Raw genomic sequence first — 19812 nt, 5'->3', positions numbered from 1 at the left:
TTTTTTTTTTTGGTGGTATGCGGGCCTCTCACTGTTGTGGCCTCTCCCACTGCGGAGCACAGGCTCCGGATGCACAAGCTCAGCGGCCACGGCTCATGGGCCCAGCCGCTCCGCAGCATGTGGGATCTTCCCGGACCGGGGCACGAACCCGTGTCCCCTGCATCGGCAGGCGGACTCTCAACCACTGCGCCACCAGGGAAGCCCTAAAACTTTTTTTTTAGATTTAATTTTTATTTTATATCGAGGTATAGTTGATTTACAATATTTATATCTATTCTTTTTCAGATTTTTTCCCATATAGGTTATTACAGAATATTGAGTAGAGTTCCTTGTGCTATACAGTAGGTCCTTGTTTATCTGTTTTACATATAGTAGTGTGTATAAATTAATCCCAAGCTCGTAATTTATTCCCCCCCCCCCACCTTTCCCCTTTGGTAACCATAAGTTCGTTTTCAAAGTCTGTGATTCTATTTCTGTTTTGTAAATACGTTCATTTGTACCATTTTTTTTTAGATTACACATATAAGTGATATCATATGATATTTGTCTTTCTCTGTGTGACTTCCTTCACTTAGTATGATAATCTCTAGGTCCATCCATGTTGCCGCAAATGGCATTATTTCATTCTTTCTTATGGCTGACTAATATTCCATTGTATATATGTACTGCATCTTCTTTATCCATTCCTCTGCCAGTAGACATTTAGGTTGCTTCCATGCCTTGGCTATCATAAATCATGATGCAATGAACATTGGGATACATGTGTCTTCTTTTTTTTTTTTTGCATTACGCGGGCCTCTCACTGTTGTGGCCTTTCCCGTTGCGGAGCACAGGCTCCGGACGCGCAGGCTCAGCGGCCATGGCTCACAGGCCCAGCCGCTTCGCGGCATGTGGGATCTTCCCGGACCGGGGCACGAACCTGTGTCCCCTGCATCGGCAGGCGGACTCTGAACCACTGCGCCACCAGGGAAGCCCCTACATGTGTCTTTTTATAGTATGGTTTTCTCTGGATATGTACTCAGGAGTGGGATTGCTGGATCATATTTTAGCTCTTTTTTAATGAACTTCCATACTGTTCTCCATAGTGGTTGTACCAATTTACATTCCCACATATAGGAGGGAACATATAGGAGGGTTCCCTTTTGAGAGGCTTCATTTCTAATAAGCCTCTGGGTATTGCTACTGCTGCCATTGGAAAGACCCCACACCAGGAATGACAGAGTGTCATAGCTTTCTAGGGCAGGCTTATAACTTTTGAGGTACCTTCTCTCACGTTACATGTGGAAATTTACCACCTCTTTTAAGTAAATGGTTGAAAATGAAGTCCTCTCAAGAGTTTTTGTTTTGTTTTGTTTGCATGTTTATTGTAATAATGCATAACTTCAATGAAAATGTGTTTGTAGCATTTATACTTGTTATACACCAAATCAGCTGACAGCTCATCTCACCCTTTCTATGAATGTCTTAAGTGGCATGTGACTCACATTCTCCAAGTCACATTCCTGGCTTCTTAGTGGCCAGAGGTATAGGTCATGGCAACAGGTAAAACCATGAAACAGGAGATATTTCTCAGACTTTAGTCACCTTTGTATAATCGTCATGATTTTTAAAAGTCTATATGCCATTACTATTTATTTCCAAATACATTATCTTTCCAGTTTGGGCAACATGGCAGATTGAGGTATTGTTGAACATCATCTCACTAAAAAAGTACAAAATTACATTGAAAAATAACCATATTTGAAAGAAGCAAAGGGTTTCATGGCCTGAGCGTCAAGCGTGTGACTTGATGCTGGGGAAGTTCAGAGTATACTAACTCTAACTATGAGTTCTAAGAGCAAGAGGCTGAGGACTTATCCTTAGAGGGATAGCAGATGTGGTTTCGGATTGGCAGGAGGCAGAAAGCTTGACTGAGACCCTTTTCTAAAGATGGAATCCTAGAAGAGCTGCCCATTTAGTATAAGAAAAAGGTCTCCAACAGGCTAAGGGAAGGAACAAGAAAGCTGCAGGAAAAAAAGATGGAGAAAAAAATCTCCTATGGGAAATCAAAACTCAAGCTTTTTGTTACATATAGACATGGAGTTCAAACGTATATATTTCACACGATATGACCAGTGTAAAATCTGATCCCACATTGATGAAATGTGGAACATGGTGAAAGCAAACACAGAACCACTCTGGAAGGACACTCTTACAACACAGGGCACACAGGAATTTTCTGGTGGGAGTGTGAGTCCGGGAGCACATAACAGTGAAGATGACCTCACAATGGGAACAAAAGGTACATACAAACCATGTGAGGAATGCATGCTATGAAGAAGATTCAGAAGACAAAACATCCCAAGAGCTTGAGTAAAGCAATCTAACACTTCAAAATAAGTTAAATTGATTACGGAGTTAAAAGTAGGAATACAAACCACCATGAAAGAACTATAGACTGTTGGGGGAAAAACAGGTTTGTGAAAGATATGTAAAGAACTCCCAGAAACTAAAAGCGGGCATTAAAATTACTGGGTGATTAAAAGTTGCCAAGATTTTAATGTTCCAGTGGTTTTCCTGTGTAGAGTGGGGGTATTTACTACTACTTTTTTCTTGTTTAATGTTCAAAATACGATTGTAAATCAGTCACACAGAAACCTAAATATTTAAACTCTGCTAATGATTGAAATGGTGACATTTGAAAAATTCTTAGACATGCAAACATCAGTTTCAATCAAATTTTCCAAACCTTAGAAAAAAATTCACAAATGAAGTATGTCACGTTCCCTTCAGTGCTTCAGACATTTTATAAACAACACGTAGACATACTCTTGACTAATAATTACAGAACATAGTGAGTATCTTGGAACTTCACTCGTGTGATTAAGTTATGTTATATGACAAAGGTGAAGGGCTTTTGCAGTTGTAATTGGGCCCTAAATCAGTTGCTTTTGAGTTAATGAAAAAAGAGTTTATCCTGGTTGGGCTAGACTTAATTAAGTGAAAGCCCATAAAAGAGGAACAGTGCCCTTCCTGAAGAGCGAGAAATTTTCCTGCTAGAGGCAAATGGCTAAGTTGTGAACTCTCTGCATTTGTCATGGAAATATGAACAGCCTTGGGACCTACAGGTGGACTCTAGCTGAAAGCTAGTAAGAAAATGAGGACTCAGCTATATAGCTGTATGGAGAGGAATTCTAGCAACCAACGGAGGGAGCTTGGGAGTAGATCTTCCCATCAAGCCTTTAAGGAGACCTGAGTCAGTCACACCTGGATTGCAGCCTGGAAAGAACCCAGTAAAGCCATGCCTGGACTCCTGAACCAGAGAAACTGTAGGATAATAAAAATATGCTGTTTTAAGCCACTAAACTTGTGACAATGTGTTGCACAACAGTGGTAAACTAATACACCCTCAGTGATAGTGTTTATGTCAGTCATATGGGCACAGTGGGACATCCCCTCTAAAGTAAACAACAAGTTGTTAGGTCTTCGACCTTTTGGAACTCTTTGGGTGTTGGAGTCAGCATATGCCATACTTGAGATTGCTGCTCTAATCCATTCCTGTGTGACTCTCAAGGCTAACAGATTAGAGTAGGGGTCAAGGTGCAAGTTGATTGCTCTGCTGCTCAGTTTGTATCACCCAGCAGATCTAATGGCATTGAAGTTCAAGGTATGCACTATGCATAAAAATGCCATGAGGCATCTCTGGAAAATGTCCATAGGAAAATTCTGGAGCAAGTTCGTGCCTTCTGCAGAAAATAAGTACTCTGGGTTAAAAACACTGTTCCTGGTATGCTTCACCCTAGTAGAGACTGAGAGCCTGACTAGAGGGTACCCATTGTCTATGCAACCAGAACTACCCATCAGGAACTGTGTGTTATCAGATGCACCAAGTCATGAGATCAGGCAAGGCAATGGCAATCCAGTGAATGATGAAAATGGCATACTTGGGATCAAGCCTGGGTAGAATCAGAAGATACTAACAAACCACATAAATAGCTGAGCCAGAGCTGTATGTTCCCCACTTCTATTAGACCAACCCCTCTTTATCAGCCCACAATGTGGCTTTATAAGGGTTTTTCTATAACCAACTCATAAAGGGGAAAACTCAGGACTGGTGCCAGCCTGGAATGAACCACTGTTGCATCCAGTTCCCCCTTAAGGCCAGTGCTGTAGGACAGTGTAAATGAAAATCGCTGTTTTTTCTTTTCTCTTTTTTCTTTTGCACTACCCAGGTACATGGGGAGTTTCTTGCCTTTTGGGAGGTCTGATGTCTTCTGCCAGCGTTCAGTGGGTGTTCTGTAGGAGTTGTTCCACGTGTAGATGTATTTCTGATGTATTTGTGGGGAGGAAGGTGATCTCCACATCTTACTGTCCTGCCATCTTACCACAGCTTCTTTATCCATTCATCTATTCATGGCGACTTAGGTTGCTTCCATACCTTGACTATTGTAAATAATGCTGCTATGCACATTGGAATGCGTATATCTTTTCAAATTACTGTTTTAATTTTTTTTAGATATGTACTCAGTAGTAGACTTGCTGGATCATATGGTAGTTTTTTTGTTGTTGTTGTTATTTTTGCTGTACGTGGGCCTCTCACTGTTGTGGCCTCCCCCGTTGCGGAGCACAGGCTCCAGACGCGCAGGCCCAGTGGCCATGGCTCACGGGCCCAGCCGCTCCGCGGCACATGGGATCCTCCCGTACCGGGGCACGAACCCACGTCCCGTGCATCGGCAGGCGGACTCTCAACCACTACACCACCTGGGAAGCCCCATATGGTAGTTTTATTTTCACTTTTTTGAGAAACCTGAATATAGTTTTCCATAGTAGGCTATAAAAATTTACATTCATAAGAACAGTATACTAGGATTTTCATGTCTCCACATCCTGGCCAACATTTATTATTTGTTGTCTTTTGATGATAGCACCTTACACCTGTCAGACTGGCTATCTCATTGCAGTTTTGATTTGCGTTTCCCTGATGATTAGTGATGGATAGCATTTTTCTTAGGCCTGTTGGTCATCTGTATGTTTTCTTTGGAAAAATGTCTATTCAGATTTTCTTTCCATTTTTTCATCATGTTGTTGGTTTTTTTCTGTCTTGACTTGTATCAGCTCTTTATATATTTTGGGTATTAATGCTTTATTATTTTCAAATGTCTTCTTCCATTCAGTAGGTTGACTTTCCATTTTGTCTGTGTTTTCCTTTGCTGTGTAAAAGCTTTTAAGTTTAATTAAGTCCCATTTGTTTATTTTTCCTTTTGTTTTCATTGCCTGAGGAGATAGATTTAAAAAAATATATTGCTAAGACTTAAGTCAAAGAGTGTACTGCTTATGTTTTCATCTAGAAGTTTTGTCGTTTCAGGTCTTATATGTAAGTCTGTAATCCAATTTGAGTTTTTTTTTAATATGGTGTAAAAAATGTTCTGATTTCATTCCTCTACATGTAGCTGTCCACTTTCCCCAGCACTACTTATTGAAGAGACTGTCTTTTCCCCATTGTGTATTTTTGCCCTGTTATCTTAGATTACTTGACCATTTGTGCCTAGGTTTATTTCTGGGTTCTCCATTCTGTTCTGTTGATCTATGTGTCTACTTTTGTGCCAGTACGCTAGTGTTTTGATGACTGTAGTATAGTCTGAAGGCAGAAAGCATGATGCCTCCAGCTTTCTTCTTTTTTTTCTTAGTATTTCTTTGGCTATTCAGAATCTTTTGTGGTCCATACAGATTTTAGGATTACTTGTTCTAGTTCCTGGAAAATGTCATGGGTAGTTGATAGAGCTTCCATTAAATCTGTACATTGCTTTGGGAAGTATGGCCATTTTAACAGTATTAATTCTTCCAATCCATGAACATGAGATATCTTTCCATTTCTTTGTATTATTTTCAATTTCCTTCATCAGTGTCTTATAATTTTCAGAGTATAGGTCTTTTACTTCCTTGGTTAAGCTTAGTCCTAGATATTTTATACTTTCTGATACGACTGTAAATGGGATTATTTTTCTTTCCCTTTGTGATAGTTCATTATTAATATATAGGAAAGCAACAGATTGCTATATATTATTCTTGTTCACTGCAACTTTACTGAATTATGTTATTCTAATAAATTTTTTATGGAGACTTTGGGGTTTACTGTATAGAATATATCACCTGCAAATAGTGACAGTTTTACTTCTTCCTTTCCAATTTGGATGTCTTTTATTTCTATTTCTTGTCAGATTGCTATGACTAGGACTTTGAATACTATATTAAATAGAAATGGCGAGAGTGCTTCTTGTCTTGTTCTTGATTTTAGAGGACAAACTAAGTTTTTCACCATTGAATATTATGTTGGCTGTGGGTTTGTCATAAATGGCCTTTGTTATGTTGTGCTATACCACATTGTTGAGAGTTATTAACATGAATGGGTGTTGAATATTTCGGTGCACAGGCTCCGGACGCGCAGGCTCAGCGGCTATGGCTCACGGGCCCAGCCGCTCCGTGGCATGTGGGATCTTCCCGGACCGGGGCACAAACCCGTGTCCCCTGCATCGGCAGGTGGACTCTCTACCACTGCACCACCAGGGAAGTCCCAAATGCTTTTTCTTGTGTCTATATTGAAATGATCATGTGATTTTTATCCTTCATTTTATTAATATGGTGTATCACATTGATTGATTTGCATATATTGAACCATCTTTGCACCCTGGAATAAATCCCACTTTATCATGGTGTCTGATCCTTTAGATGTATTATTGAATTCAGTTTGATAATATTTTATCAGGACTTTGTGTCTGCATTCATTAGATTAATTAGATTTGTTTTTTTTGTAGTGTCTTTGTCTGGTTTTGTTATCAGAGTAATGGTGGCCTCATACCATGAATATGGCAATGTTCCCTCCTCTTAAATTTTTTAGAATAGTTTGAGAAGCATAGGTATTAATTCTTCTTTATATATTTGGTAGAATTCCCCCACGAAGCCATCTGGTACTGAACTTTGGTTTATTGGAAGTTCCTTAATTACTGATTCAATTTCAATAGTAATAATTAGTCTGTTCAATTTATTTCTTCCTGATTCCGTTTTGGAAGATGGTATCTTTCTAGGAATTTATCCATTTTTTTCTAGCTTGTCCAATTTGTTTTCATATAACTGTTCATCGTATTCTCTTATCATGGTTTGTATTTTTGTGATATTGGTTGTGATTTTCCTTTTTCATTTCTTAGTTGGTTTATTTGGGTCCTCTCTCTTATGTTCTTGATGAGGTTGGCTAAAGGCTTACAAATTTTGTGTATCTTTCCAAAAAACCAGCTCGTGGTTTTTTGGATCTTTTCTACAGTTGTGTTTTTTTTTTTTTTTGACTTTGTTTTATTTTTTCCTCTCTCATCTTTATTATTTCCTTCCTTTTCCTGATTTTGGACTTCTTTATTTCTTCTTTTTCTGCTTCCTATAGATGGTAAGTTAGGCTGTTTGAGATTTTTCTTATTTCTTGAGGTAGGCCTGTATTGCTATTAACTTCCCTCTTAGAACTGCTTTTGCTTCATCCCATACATTTTGGAAAGTTGTGTTTTTATTTTCATTTGTCTTGAGTTATTTTCTGATTTCTTCTTTGATTTCTTTGTTGACCCATTGTTTTTTTAGTAGCATGTTGTTTAATCTCTCCTTGTTTGTGTTTTTCCCATTTTTCTTCCTATAATTGATGTCTAGTTTTGTACACTTGTGGTCAGAAAAGATTCTTGATATAATTCCTGTTCTCTTGAATATGCTGAGATTTGCTCTGTGTCCTAACACGTGATCTATACTGGAGAATTCCATGCACACTTGAAAAGATAGTTCATTCTACTGTTTTGGGATGGAAAGTCCTGTAGATATCTAATAAATCCAACTGATCTAATGTGTCATTTAAGATTACTGTTTCCATACTGATTTTCTGTCTAGATGATCTGTCCATTGATGTAAGTGGGGTGTACTATTATTATTGTACTGCTATCCTGTACTATATTGTAATTCTGTCAGTTGTTCCCTTTATGTCTGTTAGTATTTGCTTTATATATTTAGGCAATCATATATTAAGTGCATATATGTTTACAGATATTATATCCTCTTCTTCTGTTGATCCCTTTATCATTATATGATGTTCTTCTTTGTCTTTTATTATATACTCTGTTTTAAAGCCTACTGTGTCTGATATGAGTATTTCTACCCCTGCTTTCTTTTCATTTCCTTTTATATGGAATATCTTCTGCCGTCCCTTTGCTTTCAGTCTGTCTGTATATTTAGCTCTGAAGTGAATATCTTGCAGGCAGCATACAGATGGGTCTTCTTTTCTCATCCAATCAGCTACCTATGTATTTTGACTGGAACATTATTCCATTGACATTTGAAGTGATTACTGATAGGTATGTACTTATTTTGTATGCCATTTTATTATTGGTTTTCTGGTTGTTTTTGTAGTTTGTCTCTGTTCTTCATGTTTTAGTTTTTTCCTGTGTAGTTTGATGATTTTCTTTGGTCTTATATTTGTGTTCCTTACTCTCTAGTTTTTGTATATCTATTGTAGGTTTTTGATTTGTGGTTACCATTTAGTTCATACATGTTGAGTTATAACTATATCTACTTATTTTAAACTGTATTCATTTTACTTCTGACTCAGTCTTAAAGCTCTACATTTTTTATTCCATCCCCCCGACATATCTCTGTCTTCTTATTTTATCCTTCTCTCTCTCTATGAAATTAGGTGAAACAGTTACCTGTCTTTCTCTTGAAGGCATGTCCTTGTGTGGGAGCATCCCTGTGCAGTCTGTGTGTGCCCAATGCCTTTGGTAGGAGAGCTCGATCTGAAGTGAGCATGGGCTGTTTCTTCCTCCAGGGAGTGCTGGCATTAACTGCCTTGGTGGGAAGTAGGGCTAGAGTTGGAGGGACTAGAACCAGAACTAGGTGCATAGGGTTTCTCCTATGTTTAATGTCCATCACTGCCCAACTGCAAGTGGTGGGGGGCCAAGGGGCTAGAGCAGAAGCCCTGAGGGAATTGGGTTTTCCTGGGTGTGATGGCGGTCTCCACCTTGGTGACTGGTTTGGGACATGGCCAGGTCCTGAGGGCTTGGGGCTACAGTTCTGTGGTGATTTCACTTGTCCCCCAATGTGTGTACCTTGATTAAAGGTTGCTTCAGGGCTGAAGTGTTGGTGACATACCACTGAGCTGGCCTCATTCCCTCCCAAGTGTGCACCAGGATGCATGCTCAGGCAATGGTCATCTCCACCCTGGATCTAGCCTCACTCCCTTCTAAGTGTGCCTACACACTGGCCAGAGGCTGTGGTCTGAGCCTGCTCTATTCCCTCCATGTGTGCACACTCTTTCTGGCAGTGACAGACTCTGCCTTTGTGGGGAGCAGTGACAGAGCAAGAGGGGTTGGAGCAGAAACATGGTGTGGGCTGGGGACTGTGCTATGGTGGTCCTGGCAAGTCTCCCAGAGCCTCAGGTTCTTTTAAATCTGATGTCTCTGCTGTGACCAGGAGTGAGTAATTCTGGGTGCTTGCTCTTTGAAAGCAGAGTCTCAGTTTCTTATGGCCCTCAGGTAAGCTCCACTTGTTTTCAAGCCAGCTAAAGGGGCTCATCTTCCTGGGTTCAGACCCCAGGGCTGGGGTAACTAATATGTAGCTTGAATGCCTCAGGGAGGATCTCTGAGCCTCTGATATCTCCCACCTCTTCTGTGTCCCCTGCTAAGGATGTGGGTTCCAACCAGATTGCTTTCCATCCCTTCCCACCAGAGTCCATGTGGATCATTTTTACAGCCTTGGTTGTAGAAGAGTTGCTCTGCTAGTCCCTGGTCAATTTCAGTGAGAGTTATTCTATATGTAGCTGTGGTTTGATGTGTTCACAAGGGGATGTGAGCCCAGCATCCTCCTAATTCAGCATCTTCATCTCCTCCTCTTTATCCATTATTCAAAAAAAAGTCTTGACTAACTAAAAACAGAATAAAACTTCTTTAGTCTGAGGTAAGATATCTACCAACAATGTCTAGTTAACATCATTTGAATGGTAAAAAAAAAAAAGAAATATTCTCTTTTCAGTTGGAAACACTCTAAGAATGCCTGCCATTCCAATTCCTATTCAACATTGTCTTGTAGGTCCTCTCTAGCACAGGAAGAAAAGTCAAATGAGATAAGGAGTAAATGTCAGGAATCCCTGTGAGATGGGGTGGTTTCGGCAGAATGATGGGGAAGGAAGTGAAATTTCAGTGGCCTAAGGGTGTGGAGTGTCAGAGTAGAAAGTCAAGAGTGTAGTTGACTCAAGAAATCTGACTTTGATGAAGAAAGAAGGGCGTGCCTTGAGATGGGCATGGAGTTTAGGGAGATTTAAACATTAAGGTAGGAAAGACTAAAATATGTTCAAATATGGATAAGAAAAAGCCAGGAAAACAATGCAATATGCTCAGGACCCAGGAAGAGGGATATATTGCTTTTCTGATTTTTCAGCAGAGTCAAAAGTCTCATCTGTTTCAATATGCAATAAGATTTTGCTTATTTGGATTTACTAATTTATAATTAGACTACATCAGAATTTGGGATCATTCACGTAGGGACAGAGCTAAAGTTTATCTTTGACAGGTTTTATTATTATATTTTAATTGGTTTTACCAATGAAATCAGTAGTGTAAAGAGAATTTGAGAGGGATGTTTATCCCACTGAAGAAGTCTTAAAAGATAAAAGAAAAGCATTCTATTTGAATACTAGCAGTGATGTGCTAATTACAAATTGCTCTTTTGGACTATGGATATTAAATAGGCTCTTTGGTTAATAACAGTTGTTAGCCTGACTCTATAAAGTAATACAATGGCAGTGGTCCAAAAATATTGTATAATTCCTTATTTTAACTTGGAGAGCCTAACACTTTCCTTCTCCCAATTATTCCAAATTAATGAGGTTTTGCTGTCATGCAGAGAGTGAACCCCGAGAACATTGCCCAGTTTGCTGACCAGGACTTGAAACTTGAAGCCGTGTTTTTCTTTTTCTTTCTTTATTTTAACTGAAAGCACTTTTCCAGAGATAATTCAAGCTGAGTTCCTTTCACTCACACCTGGTATAAGTGTTGGTTTCTGCTCTGCACCGTTAAGTGGAAGTCGCCTGACAGTGCAATATCCTCCCAGACTTAGGGCCTCTGGATGCAGAAAGCCAATTTACTTCTTGCTGCTTTGTCTTGGGCACCTCACAATGTGCTCTAATGACGGCACAGCGGTTTTAATAGCCCTTTTTAATGGCTAAAAACAGACCCAGTCTGTCCAAACATAGCCTATTCACCAACTCTCGTCAAAACAATTCAGTTTTGCTGTGTGATGATGCAGCAGACCATGGAAGCCAGCCACACAGACTCTATTCAAGTCCAAAGTTGGACCCTGGGGCTAAAGCAAGTCAACCCAAGCTGTGGTCATACTTTTAATTTTTTTTTTTTTTGCTATCTGTTTCTGAAACAGGGCTTCTGTTTCAGTGGGACAAAGCAGGCTCCATTTGCAAAAGCAACTCAGCACAATTAAAAAAAAACATTGGAGAAACTTCTCCCCTGAAGGGGTGAGGGATTATCCTTTTGAGTATAGTGTATTATTTATACTTAAACACCTTTGTTTCACAGCACAAAAGAAGAGAATCTGAAGCTTGCATGTGGGTAATTTACTTCTCACCCAAGTTAAATACCTCTGTCCTTCCTGGAACTTTTTGGCTTTTATATCTTTGTTATCAGGTGGTTTGCATCTCAAGTTCTTTATGGTGTCCTGACCTACAAAGGGATAGCAATAAAGGGAATACCAAATGACACTCAAACTAAAATATAACTAGTTTCTCCAGGCCCCTTCTGTTTCTGAAACAGGGCTTCTGTTTCAGTGGGACAAAGCAGGCTCCATTTGCAAAAGCAACTCAGCACAATTAAAAAAAACCATTGGAGAAACTTCTCCCTTGAAGGGGTGAGGGATTATCCTTTTGAGTATAGTGTATTATTTATACTTAAACACCTTTGTTTCACAGCACAAAAGAAGAGAATCTGAAGCTTGCATGTGGGTAATTTACTTCTCACCCAAGTTAAATACCTCTGTCCTTCCTGGAACTTTTTGGCTTTTATATCTTTGTTATCAGGTGGTTTGCATCTCAAGTTCTTTATGGTGTCCTGACCTACAAAGGGATAGCAATAAAGGGAATACCAAATGACACTCAAACTAAAATATAACTAGTTTCTCCAGGCCCCCTCAGGGAAGTAATTTTAAAATGTAAATGTGTTAATGATCCTTCAGTAAAAAAGCATCTTTCCCTGTAGTCTTCATTTTTTTTTAAAAGGTGGATTTCTAGGCAGTATTTAACAAAGGTACATTTAATGATGCTGCCATAAACCGATTCATAGTGGAACCATATTTCAAATCGCTGCCTCCTCCATTGGGACTTTGTGTAGCAGGAACAAAGACCTTCAGACCCAGAGGACAGTGTGTGAACTCAGGACCACTCCCAATGTGACCTTCAGGGAAATGATGGAACAGTGGTTCAAAGTCTTGGGAAAGGTTGTAGAAGGAGCATCCATTAATTTTTAAGAGTACAATCGTCTTAGGTGACCTAAAGCTGTTCCTTTGCCGCTAAATATATGGGAATGATTGTTGAGGTCAGGGAAGAAGAAAGAATCCCTTTGGTGGGAGTAGATAATAAATGAAATCTGGAGGAAACATTAAGCCCTGTGAACAGAAAGTTGTGGCAAATGGGATAGTTGAGTATAAGCCACTGCTGGTAATGGGCCCCAACTGAGCATGGCTGCTCAAGGGGAGTGTGTTCCAGGAATAGTCAGTGGTGGGTCCTTGACCTCAAGTCGCATGCTCATGTGATTATGCCCTTCTGTGGGGTCTCCTTGTTGGACCAGGATGCCTGAGACTTGTAGGGACAAACAGTAGAAGGCAAAGAACAACTGTGAAATCCAAGAGAGGAGCACAGACCACTGCCTTCCTAGTGAAGCAGAGGGAAATGGCCCAGAGTTCAAATACGAAGGTTTGAGACAGCGTAGCGGATGGACACAGCAGTTAAAGCTAAAATCCTTGTGTAGCCTGAGTACACATAGAGAGTTCTAGCCTGTGGCACCATCAGTGGACCCTCACAACTACAAGGTAAGCCCACCTAATGGGGCCTAAACCCCAAATATGAAGGACCTGACCGATGTCTATTAACCCAACTTGAGCACATGCGCCTGATTTAAAATCGACAGATCCAACATATCCTGAGTTTCTGGATCATTTCTGCCCTTTCTGCAATCTGAAGAGATCTGATTTGGATATGTGAACCCATGATTTCATACCCAAGCTTGACATGGCCTACACTGGCTTCAAGGAATAAAGATGCAAATGTTTCCCCTATATCTTGTTGCAGTTATGCATGTGTCTAGTTTAGAAACAGCTAGAGGCCAGCACATTAATATGTTAGGTTATTTTGGGAGGATGGCAGTGGAGTGGAGGCAGGTTATTCTACTTTGTCTTGCCTTGAGTCTGCTGTCTTTTGCTCCGAAAGGGGGACAGCTCTCAGTTTCTCCAGCATTGTGATACCTCAGGCAATATATCAAGTTCACCTAGAGTTGGTGGCAAAGAAAATCACTTATAATACCTCTACTTTGTCCTTGGTGGTGAGTTTCACTTCACACCAGTTATAAAATCCAAACAAGAGTGTCCCAAATAGTGCCTAATGGGGAGAGAGCAAGTGGGAGGGATCTGGAGCATATTTTGTGTTTTAGCACCTTTAATGAGGTAGTCAGAGTCTGTCACTCATGTGTTTCACTGGCTGCCTTCAAAATGCTTTCCAAGGCATTTAAGAAGTGCAGTATTTTCTTTTCTCTGCTGCCTATATTACTGACACTAAATATTTAATCACTAACTAGGACTACAGTAGCTGCTCCTCAGAAATGATGAATAATGAGCCCCTGTACACTTGTGAACTCCCTGTTGTTGGCTGATTGGGCTGACTTTGCATGAAGAGATTGAACGCAGATGACTTATTGCTCAGAGTGAAAGAGGAGAATGTAATGCCGAGAACACTGACAAAACTGAACATGGAAAGGCTGCTTTGTCATTGCTGTGAAATTATAACAGTGGCTTGAATAATAATAGTTTTTTCAGTTCACCTAACTTTCTTTTTCAGTTTCATCCAAGTGTCTTTTAAATGTGTTCTGAAATTTACCCTTTTTTATTCCTATGGTTTATTCCTGCCCTGATAGATATGATTTTTTTTTATTTTTACAAAAGAAGAAACTACATCATGGAGAAATGAAGCTATTAACCCTTGACTGTACCTCAGTAATAGTATAAGGATTGCAGTCTAAGTTGCAATCTCATTGCCTTGTGCTCTTTTTAGAAGCAGTGGGACTCTGGCAAGTTATCTGTCCTCCTAAAGTTCTTGTTTTCTCATTAGTAAAATGGGGACAATCACACTTCTCTGAAATAAAAATTTGCTACCATGACTATAAATAACACATGTAACTTGCCCAGCCTCACTGCTGGCACACAATAGCTACTTTATATATGATAGTTTCTTTATTGTTATCATTATTGTGTATATTTAACTGGTGCTTCTAATACAGTGATAATATCTGAATATAATCAGTTTCTGACTATATTAGTTTGCTTAGGGCTGCCATAGCAAAGTATCACAGACTTAGTGTTTTAAACAGACACCGACTTTCTCACAATTCAGGAGGCTAGAAATTCGAGATCAAGGTGTTGGCTCAGGACTTCTGCTCCTTGGCTTGTGAATGGCCGTCGTCTCCCTCTGTCTTCATATGACCTTGCCTCCACACGTTTGTATCCAACTTTCTTCTTAGAAGGATCTCAGTCATATAGTGTTAGGACCCACCCTAATGACTTCATTTCAACTTAATGACCTCTTTAAAGATCCTGTCTTCAAATATGGTCACATTCAGAGGTACTGGGGCTTAAGACTTCAACATAGGAATTTTGGTGTTGGGAGGGAAGCAGCGGGGACACAGTTCAGCCCATAATGTTGGCTTACAGTAGTAAGTAACAGTCTAGTTTACTTCGTTATCTTTGGGAGATATATTTACTCTAAGGGAGGAGAGGCAAAGAATATATTTTTGTAGAATATGAAAATGCAGTTGCTGCCTCTTTTTGATATGTAAAACTATGTCTGATTCCCAAATAGATGACTTCATCTTGTGGAACAACTAAACCTAAGTAGTTTTTGGGAGAAAGGTGATCCCCAGAAATGCCAGTAAGGAAGTGAAGAAGAGGAGGCAGCCAATTCAAGGAGCATTGATGGGCAGGTTCTGCTGTGGGCAGCTGGAGCTTGTTCCCACTGGGACCCTGGGGGCACAGCTTAGGATATGCCCCAGAATTCTCTTGCACCAGCGATGAGGAAGCTGGATATTTAGACACGAAGTCCTGTTTCATTCGCTAAGGGCTGCTCCGAGGGGCATGAACCACCCTGGGAGTTCTTTTGGCCTGCCTTTTGACTCGGCACAAGGCATACCAAGTGATTGCAGTGAAAATAATGAATAATGATGAATGTACAGGTGATATGGGCGGGGCATTGTCTCAGTATTTTTTCTGGATTGACTCTGTGTTATGCTGTGGCTTTATGACTGTGCTCTTTTTGGTCTTAGTTGAGTTTAACTTGGAGTTTTTTTTTTTTTTTTTACATCTTTATTAGAGTATAATTGCTTTACAATGGTGTGTTAGTTTCTGCTTTATAACAAAGTGAATCAGTTATACATACACATATGTTCCCATATCTCTTCCCACTTGCGTCTTCCTCCCACCCTCCCTATCCTACCCCTCTAACTTGGAGATTGATCAAAATATCACAATTTTAACAGTCATAGTACGATAGTAAAACCTCTTCAGTTGTAAAGTACAATGACCTATATTGTCATGAATGAAAGTACAGGGTACGAGCCACATTGGGTTGAAAGTGAAATGAACTGGTTAACCACAGTATAACATAGTAGTTAAGGATACCAGCTTTGAAACCAAAGCTACCTAGATTCAAATTTTAGATTTGATGCTTATTGGTAGTGAGAACTTGAACAAGACACTCTGAGTTTTCTCTTTAGTAAAGGGAGAACACTGATAGTTGACTCATTGAATTATGTGAGGGTAAATGAAGGTCTTGTTATAGTAACTTTCAGATTGTCAATGTTCAATAGCGTGGCTGTCATAAATATTAAGATGGTAAGAGCAATAAACAGGAGGGTTTAGGGGTTTATCTCCAGTATGTTTCGGTAGCCATGACACATGTGATCAGGAACTTGATTTCCTTATTTAGTGTCAGATAATCTAGTCTGGAGTCCTCAATAACACAGTCATTAGCCAACTTATGTGCCTTCTTCCTTTGTTGAAAGCAAGCAAACATAAAAATCTGTGGGTATTCGCCCTCTCTATTCAAGAGATTTTGTGAGGCTCATCCTGTTAATGAAAGTTTTATACTGCAGGGTGATGTACGAATATAAGCATTTTGAAATTCATAGCGGCGGTATGGCAGATTCTTCTTTCATTTCTGAATCAGAATTTAGATATAACATTGAAGCCTTTTCTCCTTTCTAAGAGTGTTTGCCTTCTTTGTCACAGATCCTGAACACATTTCACTCCTAGTTACCCATTTAGGGAGCAAAAGCACTGTTTTTAAATGTGGGAAGAATGGGTGTTGAAACATGTCCAGGTAGATAATGTATAAGTTCAGAAATTTTCCATTGACTCTGATTTGATAAATCTTACATGTAAGTCTGGTTCCCTACATTCATCATCTGTGTTATCTTCCATCTCTGTGGAATCTTATCCTTTTCTCTGCGTCTTCCAGGTGTAACCTTGTGATATCAGATGAAAACTTTGTTCTCTTGCAGATGCCAGACTCTAAGCAAGTGTTTGTCATTTGTGAACTGCACCTAGCATTGCTTTAAGAAAACTCCTACTCCAGCTGCTGCTGTTGCTTTCTCTCTCTTTCTTTTTCTTTTTTTCCTGGATGCATTTCCTTCTTGCTTGGATAAAAATCATTGTTCTTTTTTGATCTACTTTTATTACACAGCACCTTCTTTTTTTTTTTTTTTTTTATGACCACCCTCTCTGACCCACATCTTCCCACAAAATTCAGTTTCTTCACAAAAAACTGTCAGTTCAAACACTAAATTAACCTTTCGAAAACTTTCTTTCCTCGTGCTGACTTTGTTTGGTTTGAATATCAAAATAACACTGGATCTTGGCTCAAGTATCACAGATGCTGCCTGTTCTAAGATTAAGTAAATTTTCTTATTTGCTGTTTGTTTCCTGTTGCAGATGTAACAAATTACCACAAACCCAGTGGGTTAAAGCAACAGAAATTTATTTTGTTACAGTTATGGAGGCCAAAAGTCTTAAACTACTGTCATTGGACTGAAATCAAGGCATTGGCATTTTTGGTCTTTCTGAATTCTCTAGGGAAGAATCCATTCATTGGATTTTCCAGCTTCAGGTGGTTACCAGCTTTCCTTGGTTTGTGGCCACATCACGTTAATCTCTGTGCCAATGGTCATATTATCTTCTTTGCGTTTGTCATTATTAAATATCCTTCTGAGTCACTATTATAAGGACACTTGTGATTGAATTTAGGGCCCACCTGGATAATCCAGTTAAACTCCCCATTTTAACACAATCACATCTGGAAGGACACTTTTTCCTTATAATAGTTACAGGTTCCAGGATTTAGGACCTGATCTCTTTTAGTAGCCATTATCCAGCCTACCACATGCTGTATGCTCTTAGGACAGCTTCCAGAGACTTTGGATGGTTTTATACTTTTAGTAATTTTTACACTAATAATTTTAATTACAATTGTTTCTGAGGAGTAAGTCTGCAGATCTCCCACTGCCATTACAGAAGCACATCAATACATCTTCTTAATCTAGTACATCAAAATGTTTTTAGCAGATGAGTTTTCAGTTTACATTCTCTGTTACATTTGGGGAACTGGAATTCTATAATTTTATAAAACCTCAGAGTCATGCAAACCCAAATTGATACAAAAGAGTCCTCAGTAAATGGTTATTAGACCCCAATGGCTATTCATTTATTCATCTAAAGATATGTTATTACAACTTCTGGTTGTAAAAATTGGTGTTCTTTTATCATAGTGGTTCATACACACATCTCACAGAAGAAACTTAAAAATGGAGTAAGGGTGTTTCATTATAGATAGGATTTTATAATGGCATTGGGGGGAACATCCCTGAAGTATGCTGTGATGATCAGAAGCTTGAAATCTGAGTTGCAAGAGATCTTAGTTTTTGCATCCCCAATATCCATTCTCCTTTCTTCAGGTAATTGCACCTTGATTTTCCTTTGGGAAGTGATTCCATCCCCATTCTATGTTCATGTGGTGCAAGTGGCCTTCTCTCTCTTCTACTTCAAGTTCTAGATGTTGGCACATGAACCAGATAGGCCAATTAGAGCATGCCACCCTTGGCACCGTGACTGGCAAATGACTTAAATGTGGACGGTGACTGTTGTTATTGTTGGTGGTGGTGGTAGTGTGGTTTACCTGTGTGTGTTTGTGTGTGTGTGTGCAAGCACATGTGTGTTCACCCATGAGATTTAAACTTGGGAATTTTTGTTGGAACTATGTGAGAAGAGACGCTCTTTTGCTTTCATGATTGCTCAGGTAAGAGGATGTAAATCTGGAAATTTGAGAGGACATTTTCCTATTATTTGAGGAAATCTGTGTGAGAATAAAGTCAACAAAGAACAAGGTGGACCTAAGAGAGAAGATTCTAAATAACACCATGTGATATGACAGGGCAATGTCTAATAACAGCAAAAGTGTGGGTCTATCATTTACGTGAGGTCATACATTTCTCCCCATTTCCAGCCCACTCTCCACATGGCTCTTCTTCTCTTGCAACTCATCCAGTTTGGGTTGAACTTCTATCACTTGCAACTAAAAAGTTTCTGGTAAATACATGCATTAATATTAATTTTCCAAAACTATTTAAGTCCTATGTCTCATACAACTTAGGCATTAGGCGATAAAATTAATCATTGGTTACAAGTGGATCTAGCTGCCTTTGACCTCTTAAATATATCAGTTACTAGTTTTCCTGAGAGCTTTAGAGATTGTTGCATTAGGAATTTGAGAAGAGTAGGATGTGATGTTAGCTTCACCACTATTTAGAGGCCAATAATTACGTGTGTGTGTATTTTTTTTGATAGTGTCTAGTTCTTCCAGGCAGAACCCCTCAGATTCATACTCAGGCAGGGAAAGCATGCACTTCATAAAACTAGGTACTTCGGGAATTCCTAGGGACACCCAATTACAAAGACCCTTTGTCAGCAAGTCTGTTGCCCTATAACAGCGAAAGCCAAGAATAACCTAAGCCTTCTCTTGAGCCTTCATTATCACCAAGAACTCCAAACGTGTATACCTGAGGGAACAGAAAGAAAGGAACTGAGTCAGAACTCACACGGAGCGTGAGCATATTTTTGAACAAGCTCCAGAGGTTTTCCTGTAAGGGATCACTGGGAAAATGAGACAAACTGCAGGCTTAGAGGCTACAATGGAATTATTTTAAGGCATCTTGATTTTGTGTGTTGTACTTGCCTGTGGTTCTGAAGCTTTGGGAGCAGAGTGTAGGGGGTGGGCTGTTGGGATTTGCGGGGACTCTCACACATGAGTGCAAGCTCCACAGTTGCAAGCCCTTGTTAGGGGACTGCCAGGGAACTGGACCACAGGAACATAAGGCCGGGCCCAGCTGGAACGACTTACTCTCTCCCCCAAGGAAGTATATGAAGTGGGAAGGCTCAGGGGAGTCTGGGCGCCTAAAAGAGCTGGTTGTGGGCAAGAGCTCATTTTTGGAGAGAGGAGGG

The sequence above is a fragment of the Neophocaena asiaeorientalis genome, unplaced genomic scaffold, assembly GCF_003031525.2.
Source record: "Neophocaena asiaeorientalis asiaeorientalis breed wild unplaced genomic scaffold, Neophocaena_asiaeorientalis_V1.1 scaffold26, whole genome shotgun sequence".
Taxonomy (NCBI): domain Eukaryota; kingdom Metazoa; phylum Chordata; class Mammalia; order Artiodactyla; family Phocoenidae; genus Neophocaena; species Neophocaena asiaeorientalis.
This window is presented reverse-complemented; position numbering follows the sequence as displayed.